The 9,598-nt window shown below is 37.2% G+C and overlaps 1 protein-coding gene across 1 annotated transcript in view; it reads left to right on the forward strand.

The window, feature by feature from the left end:
- Nucleotides 1-9,598, forward strand: part of LOC146005526 (cell adhesion molecule 2-like) — a 181,600-nt gene that overhangs the window by 102,419 nt on the left and 69,583 nt on the right. The gene's annotated exons all lie outside the window — the stretch shown is intronic.

Consider the following 9,598-nt stretch of genomic DNA (forward strand, 5'->3'; position numbering starts at 1 on the left):
TAAAAAAATAATAATAAAAATTTCTTAAGCCCCCCAGATTTTGGGGGGACCCTGTACTAATACAGTATCCACTAAGAATATTGAATCCTAGACGGACCTCTAACAAAGCTGCAACAACATTTTCCTTTACTAACCATTTCTTCGAGAAATGTGAAAGGAATACAAATCTACGGACATTCAACTTACCTAATACTACGCCATATGCCCTACCACCAGCTACGAAATTTCGGCCATCTCTCCATTGCGAACATGGAACTGTAGTTTTCTTGCTCTTTAAAAGCTGAGCCATTTTGGTGATATTATCCAGGGAACCGCAAGCATGGAAGAGCGGAAAGCCTTAATTTGGGAAACTAGTATAATTCTCGTAGACCAGAAGAGACGTTTGAAATTGAGGCGATTTTACTATTTCAGTTTCGCTGTGTCCCCATTTAGAACACGTGTTCTAGACTTGAGCTAATTTCACGACTAACTGCGCCATCTATGTGCATTGGAACAAATTAGTCGTTGTAATTCTCTGGCACAATGACTTTTCCAGCTGCATATGTGTAATTGGACGAGACCTGAACTCTTTAGGTCCCGGAATTAAGTAAAAAGTTTAAAATCTATCTAAAATGATATTACTCTACTTTCTTGCCAGCTCGCTTCTTGTATAGTTGCATGCAAAAACTGTCTGGAGCTCAGAAGCCCCTGACAGTTAGGCCAAAGAAAACAGGTCGGATTTGCGTATTGCATACCTTTGCAGGATCTTAGTTAATAAGCCCTATGTTTAAATATGAGTACTAATTTATTACTCGGGTATTGGAGCGCCTATTCGGTCAGTAAGTACTAGTTCCAAGGGTGAAAACGTACTGAGGATGATCCCAGGAGAGTTGGTACGTGGTCCAAATTTTGCTGCACTTCTTGGAGATGCACAAAGTAGGTGGAAATGACTAGTTTCTTGTTCAGGGAAGTCATTCATCATGAAGAAACTTATATGCAGGATACATACTAGTACATATTGTTTAGAAGTTACAAGTAACAGTTACTATTTTGAACAATTCGAATTGTAACTAGTTGGTTTACATGTCACTGTAACATAGTTGTATTTTGCAATAAAAGTAACGTTATCAACATTTACTTTTACAGTTACTTTCCGAAACCTAACTAGTAAAGTTGAATATTTATAACGTGGTGAAAGATTTCAATTTTGGAACTCTGTTTTTAAGCATTATGCCTTGTTTGGATGCTAAGGTGAAATATTTTTTGTGGAATCGCCTAAGATTAAGAAGGTAGCCGTCATTGCAAGCTAAATTTAGATCGACGATTTATTGCAATTTGTCATTTTTAATTGAGCGCGAAGATGTCATTACTTTGAGTGGATTGCCGCATTCATTTAAATCGTGGTAGTCAGCTAGAAAGAAGTAATTGTTGTTGGAATGAAATAACCTTTAAATTTTGAATACATGGTCTTCAATTAAAAAATGTTAATTTATAAGTCAATGAACCTTCTTGTTTAATAAGATAAAAAGTTTAAGATACAGGGTGTTTCAAAAAAAGGTACTAAACTCACTCATACCATGTTCAGTTACCTTTTTGAAACTCCCTGTACATACATATGCAGAGGATATAATAAAATGAATGACCATTCAAGTTAAGCTAACTCCTTGTTCAATCATTTATTTGTTGTAATAATATAAATATACATTACTTATAAATATAAATAAAGTAAATGCAAGCTTCAAATATTTATTTTATTACAAATAATGATAATTGATTAGGTGTAATTGGTTTGCAAAAAGTTTCCAACAAAAAGTAATTGTAAAAGTAAATGCAGTTACTTTTGAAGTATCAGTAACTGTCACTGAGTTACTTTTTAAACCACGTAACTGTAATAATCACTCAGTTACTTTTTAAAATTATATTTTCGAACATAACTCTCCACGTCTAACGCACAGACACTTTTAATTGAATATGTATTTTAATAATTGAACATATTGTAAAAATGTGACTGTTTTTTTTTAAAAAAATGTACAAATTTGTAATTAAACAAAGTCAATATTAATTCATCTTTATGAATTGTCAGTTAGACGGAACTGGAAAAAAGAGAGAGAGAAAACAATGAATCTTGTAGAACCAAGCATTGTGCGTATTAACGGGTGGTGGTGATGCTGGGAATTCCCCCCCCCCCAAAAAAAACAATATCCCGGCAGAACAAAAATTTTAAAATTCTATCCAGGGATGTTTTCATCCCCCCTAAAGAAAATGCAATTAAAAATATATAATTGGTAACTATGGAATAAATACCACTGAGAAATCGTTCTTGAAAACAGTTGTTTGAGCTTCAAAACAATTGCATCCTACTTTGCGTTTGAAGTTATTTTTAAAAAAACACAGCGCATTGTTTACTTACATTGTGGTTAGTTGGAGATGTTTATACATGAAGTTCTAAGACCTAGTGTGAGATTCAAATCTCCTGCATATGGCCTTGAACGGCTGAACAGAAGCAGCGAATCACAGACGTGCGGCGTTGCCGTGCTCTCCGTGACAAGGCGTTTCGCTCAACCACGCTGTTTCTTTTCTGTGTGAGATTTCGACATGGCACCGCTGCAGTGCGCTGCTATTGGCTATCGCCATATGCAGGAGATTTGACGCGCACTCTAATGCCGTTGCTGTGTCCATTGCAGGGGCGGCGCCAGAAATTTTCGACCGGGTGGGCAGAAGCTCCATAGTGATAGATTAGGGTGGGCAGGCATAAATGTAAGACGTATGTATCCCCCTCTCTCTTACACTCCCGATTTTCCTCTTACTTCTTTTCCCTTTCCTTGTTTTCCTCTTTATTCTTTTCTAATCTATTCTCGCATCTTGTTCCATTTCCTTTCGCTTTGTCTCTGATGGACACAATTATTTCAAGGAAGTGTTGACACACATGGCCGTAGGCAAGAAAAATTTTCGGGGGGGGGGGGTTCATTCATAATTGTTCCCATGGGCGTCGCCAGAAATTTGAATAATAGAAATAATAACAATAATTATACAATAATAATTAAAATTTCATAATAATAAAACAATTTTATTCCAAAATAATAATAAAAAATTATTATTATTATTATTATTATATCCTTAAGGGGGTTTACTCAATTCAGCAGATGTGTGAATATCGAGCACATTTTTTTTTCGTTTCGTACAGTGTGTACTGAAATGCACAATTATTATACTTTGTTATCAAATTTTAACTCTTTCACTGCGGAATTCTCTGGCACAGAATATCCCTTGGCTGCGTAATTAAATTTGAAAATATATTTTTTTTATAAACAAATAATTTTCACAATTACACTGCATTATATATGAGAGAGAACTTACAAAAGTCATTCCTTGCACTTGAAAACCATTCTGTAGTCCCTGGTGGTATGATATTTTGAAATTTTGAAAAAACAACAACATTTTTTTAGAAACAACAATTTTACAAACATTTTTTTAGAAACAATAATTTTACACAATTACATTGCAAAATATGTTATAGAGAACTTACTAAAGTCATTCCTTGCACTGGCAAACCATTCTGTACGTATACCCTGGTGGTATGATATTTTGAAAAATTTTGAAAAAAAAAAAAACATCTGTTCCATGATGTTACGGACGGAGGTACAAATTCTTCATCAGACACTACACAATCACTGTCACCACTTGAAGTCTCATAAAAACTGTCGCTATTATCGTCACAACTTAATTCACCTTCTGATTCTGAGTCGGCAAATAACAGTTGAGTAACATCATTATCAGACAAGTGTTGATGACTTGACGAAGTCATGTTGTTTACATTCGAACATGCATTTGAAACTGACATGTCAGAGAAACTCAACGCTCGTATGTCAAAGAATTCTAAACGGAGGCGTAATTAGTGACATCATACGGATAAAAACAAAACTACAAGTTCAAATAGTTCCAAATACTATCAACAGATGTCAGAAGGCTACTAAAAGCGACGTACTGCAGAAATGCGACACCCGCAGCGAGTGGAAGAACGAAGCCGCAATAATGCGACTTCCGCAGAGCAAGGCACCTGGTGTGCTGTGCATAAATGCGACGACCGCAGTGAAAGAGTTAAGATACCTTCAAAAAAAAAAAGCTCTAAAATTTAGAAAGAAATTTTAGTCATAAAGTTTTTGTTGTTTGACCTTATAACTTAATTTTTGGAATTTTGAAAAGTGTGGAACCAGTTACTCTCTTAAAAAACTTAGCCTGGTGCATGGATTGTAACCTCAATCGCGAACGTAGCGCTACGAAACTGGAGATCCTAGGTTTGAACTCCTATCAAGGGGGATTTTCAACTTTATCGGACAGGGAATTTAAAAGTTGGAAAGGGAATTTTGGGACAATCATAAGGGAATTTTCAGTGTATATTCCTTGTGACGCAGGAACTAAACTGGAAAGAGGACAGCATAAATGAAAATGGAGGGGTCATGGGTGGGCTGCAATTCCGAGAATAAATCCTGTTTCACTCAACTTTCAGAATTCCAAATGTATGAAAATTCTAGCTCTATCGTTTCAACATTGTCTCCTTGTATTTGTGTGATGCTTCGAAAAAAATTTTGAAAATAGTTACAGATTTTGGTTTCTGAACTTCCATTAATGCAACATGTCAGATGTTTCGGGGGGGGGTTTGAACCCTAGAAACCCCCCCTCTAAATACGGCCATGTTTACACATGCGCAGCCATACACCAGCCATACATTCTAATCACATTCTTTCATGCATGTTAATACAGTGAAATAAATGTGAATTAGGTTTAAGCTTGTGTTGCAAATACAAGGCGCATACTTGATTTTATGTATTCGGCGACAATGATAGAAAGTGCGATGGTAGACAATCGTGAAGTTTCTCGTAGTTTAAATACATGTTCCTGAGCATAGTATTTTCATCGTATCAGTTTTTGACTGAAAGAGTTTTCTTACTCCTTGGGGGTTACTTTTCTTAGCTTACAAGGTTTGTACAACTGACAAATCTATCTCAATGTTTGTAGTAGCAGCGATTGGGTGCCAACATTTGAGGGGCAAGGACAATATACGCAGGGGTGCCCATCCCCCCCCCCCCCGGCCAATGGCGCATCCCCACAAAAATCATGTCCCCCTCTCAAATCATATCATTTGCGCCCTGAAACTATATCGTAATCCCTACACCGAAAGTAACTTTTTTCTTAGCTTCTTGTTACAAATGATGCACCTGCTTTAAAATAAGCAGTATTTTAAGAAGTGATGTTACTCATGAATATGTAGAATATCGATCATGTCTTGTAATGCAGCTACAGCATAAAAATTCACATCCACATCAGTAAAGCGCCAAACACGCATTGTTGTAACAAACACATTATTGCGAGCGAAGCAAGCAAGAACATTTTTACATCCATTTCTTTGCAGGCTTTGAAGAATATCAATTTAACGGGGTGTCAATGCTTTCTTAGAATCCCGGGATATTTAGTCTTTTCCAACTTCTGTTTTGGCACGTTCGGTGTCGAAAACGTGTGGATACCATATCGCTAAATACAGTCTCCAAAATTTAATGTTCAAACTCTCTCTTCACTACAGAAATCCCTTGACAATATAAGATTTAACACTTTATCAAGAGCTTCCTATCTCCCCCTTTAAATTTCATACTCAATCCTACCACAAAAATGTCCATGCCAATTTTAGACTTACTGTTGATATTGAAGACTGGATATTGCCTCCTCCAAAAAATTAATTCTCAGTCTCCACACCAGAATTTCTGCAACAGTCTAAGACAATAGTAATACACAAGAATTGGATACCTTAATGCTCAATGCCCCTCTAACTAAAATACCCGCCATAATCTAAGATTTACAGTTGAATACTGTCCCCGACAACGTTTAATTCAGAATTCCCCCTAGAACCCACGTGTCAATTAAGGCCTAATATATGAGAGTTGGATATTCATCCCCCCACCCCCTCTCGCACCTTCAATAATGAACTTAAACGCTTCCTTTTCTTCATCTAATGGATTAAATATGGTGAATTTAAGGTGTAAAATTTTTACCTGTATTTTGGAAAAATATATAAATGTTCAATTTTACCTTATTTGAAATGAAAAAAATCCCCCAAAAATCTCGATGGCGCAGCCTGCGCCATAATCCCCCCTGTGGGCACCCCTGAATATACGTTTTCTTGGTAGAAAAGGTTTAGCATAAAGAGGCCATAGTGCGGGGGCAGAAAGTGGCAAAATGTGGCTGGGGAACTGCATCCCCCACTTCCCGCTCCTCCTAATCGCCGCCACTGAATGCTTGGATTAAAATGAACGTCTTATTAGGAATGATTTTAAACACACACGGAAAACAAATTATTTGTTCATTGTCCATTATGTATCCCTAGGCTAATGAAAGGCTATTTCGACAAAATATCACTCGTCACAAGTAATTAACAAGTAAGGTTGAGAAATCTGTTAATAATTTGAAATTATTAGCTAAGTTGCTCTTCGTTTTCTGAAGAACTGTCATATTACTAATGCGGGAGAAGCAATACACGTATGGTTACATGAACATATTTTTTGAGGTAACAAAATGAGTTAGGACACAAGAAATTCATCGAAGTTGATCATCGTACCAGTAATACTTCATCTATTTTTCATTGGGTTGTATGGCGTGACCATTTCGAACACACTAGGATGTCAACCTCTATCCTATGCAGCATACCCTGGAAACTTTATTCTTTCAGGGCAACGAGTCCCTGGCGCCTGGAACCACTGTAAAAGTAAAAGTAACCACTGTAAAGTAGCCTTCCTACTGGTCCCTTACCATCAGGTTTCCCAACAAGAATTCTGTAAACTATTCTTTCCTCTGCCATTCGTGTCACATGGCTTGCACATCTAACTAAGTCTTCTTGATTAAATTATTCTAATATTAATTAAAAAGTCGAAATAATTTATTGTGTTGCTGGTGGTAGTAACGCTAAGATGATGTTTAGATTTGTTTATTTGGAGATTATTTTAACCATAGCCAAGCCGGAATATATATACGTAGTGGAGGCCGGGAGCTGCAGCCCTCAAGTTCACCCTCAATTCTGATTTAATCTTGATCATACCCTGCATAATTTTGAGCCTCCTAAGCCTACTAGCTGCTTTTAAACATGGAAGTATTAATTTGATCAGTTTTTGTTTCAACAATGACAAAAGTTGCTTTTTATGGGTTGATAATATGTGAACATTTCCAGCATAGATAATATTCACAAGTAAAATATACATGTTATGAACTCCAGGTTACACTTAAATATTTAATCATTCATATATCCCCGAGTATATGTACTTATTGAATTTGATTGGGTGGGCAATCGGGTGGGCAAAGGAATTTTTGGGTGGGCGCTTGCCCACCCGTGCCCACCCCTGTCGCCGTCCCTGGTCCATTGTTAAATAAAGTACGAAAACCTGCCGCCATGACAAGTAGAGTTGATTTCGTCAGCTTTGTTCGTCGCAGGCCGTCATTGAGTTCAACTACAATAGACATTTGGTCAGGTTTTCTCAGTGTTACAAGTTCAATATCTCTTTTAGTGTATGAGCTTGGGTTTTCTTAGAATGTAAATAGGCTACACTGTTTCTAAATTACGTGTAAATGTTATCATAAGATTTGCCCCTTCCGTGGCGGAGTGGTTACGACACCAGGGGTCCCGGGTTCGAATCCTGGCCTGGGCATGGGTATTTGTTAGTGTCCATTCATCGATTTCATCATATCATCACTCACACCCATCTTCGCAATACGGCAAAAGTGGCAGAAAAGCGAACTAAGATAAACTATTATCATAAGACTTAATATCCTAGGTTGGAACCGCTGTTTTAAGGTACTTAGGACCACAATGTAATACTTTAGTTTACTAACTGGTAACATACAAATTTGAATACCCAAGAGAACCTAACCTCCAAAATAGAATCCATATTCGCCACTGAAAGTGTATCCCCCTTTCCCCCAAAAGCAAAAAGGTTCGCACACTGGAACCAACAATAGTTGAAATAAGGTTTTAATATGTTAACAGTTAATGGTTAATCCACCCACGCCATTAGCTTTAAGAAAACGCCAAATTGGTTACCTTTTCATTCACCCTACTTCATACTAGGAACTCCCTTTTTTTACTCCCCTCCAGCTTCCTCACATTTCCCTCAATTTTATGCCCCATTCCCCCAGGATTAACACGTCATGTCCGGTTCGCCACCCCTAGACGCCAACTTGTTATCATCAACCCTCGCCCTCCATCAAAGGTCATTTGAGTTGAAATGGCTTTCGGGGAATTCGCACCCTCCACTCCCCCATCACTTGTCGTGACGCAGCAATTTCAGAACCAAGTCGAGCAACACGCACGCATTTGTAAATTGTTGCTGTATTTATACCTGAAACAGTTCCCGCCAGTAAGTGTTTCGTCTTCTGCTAGCAGACCTTGATTTAGGGGTGGCTTAAGGGCCTGCCGCCCGGGGGTGCGTAGCTGTTGTTTGTATTAAAATGTTGTTACAAACCAGATATTTCCTATTGGAAACAATACAGAGATGAAAAGGAAGGAGTTTTGAAAATGAAAAATAGATGGCAGCACAAAGTATAAGAATATAAATAACTTGTTGGAGAATAAATATTGACTTATTGATAGTAAAGGTATAGTAAAAATATGTAGAAAAAACGAGGGAAATGTACAGAAAATATATAATAAATTTAAAGGAAAATGTAAGTGGTTTCCATTAATTAACATGTTCAAGCCTACAGAAATCAACGAATGAAAAATTATGATCACAAACACAGTTCAATACAATGTTAGACCTTTATGCATCTTTAATTAGGGAATCTAGTGCTGCAAAACATAATAAGTAAATTGCAAAATCATGTAGTAATTTAAGCTACGAGATTACTGTTAATTTGATATCAGTATGTAGGTATGAAATAAATGCATACCTATAATAAATGTATTCTTTAACAGTAATACTTAAATTATTTAAAAATAAGGCTATTATTTTCTTATTTAAAACTGTAAATATGTAAGCCAAGTTTTTTGGGGGGAGTGGAAAATAGGGAGGGTAAAAATCCACCTCGCCAGGGTGAAAATTTTATCTTAGCGGCCCATGCCTCGACATATCACGTAAGGTCTTCCACGAAATATGATGGATGGAAAAAAGATACCTCGATTACCGAATATCCCATGTATCGAAGCGTATCACATGTGCAGTGCTGCCATCTCTGGTCAAGAGCGAAACTACTTCCAAGCCGTTTCCGGATTGGCTCTGATTGGCTCTAACTTCATAAATCGTGATGTGGGAACCAGAGGGACGTAGTTCCAATTTATCCGATTTACAGGAGAGAGGAAATAATGTATTCTTAGGAACATGACTTAAAAGGAGCCTGTAAATTGCAGATACGTGACTCCATGCTACTGCTAAGGATTAAAATAGGAGATACGTCGATCTGACACCAAGACCCAAGATCTCGCCCGAGACTCCACGCTTCAGGGGGTCCCGCAGCGGATAAAATTAAATGATTCTGTATGGTTCCTGTGGTGCTTGTGCTTCGAATTAATCAACTAATCTGATTTCTCCTGCCTTCCTGGATTGTCTTGACACATAACAATATCCAAAATTATCTAAATCAC

Source organism: Lepisma saccharinum, chromosome 23, assembly GCF_977018435.1.
Source record: "Lepisma saccharinum chromosome 23, izLepSacc3.1, whole genome shotgun sequence".
Lineage (NCBI taxonomy): Eukaryota > Metazoa > Arthropoda > Insecta > Zygentoma > Lepismatidae > Lepisma > Lepisma saccharinum.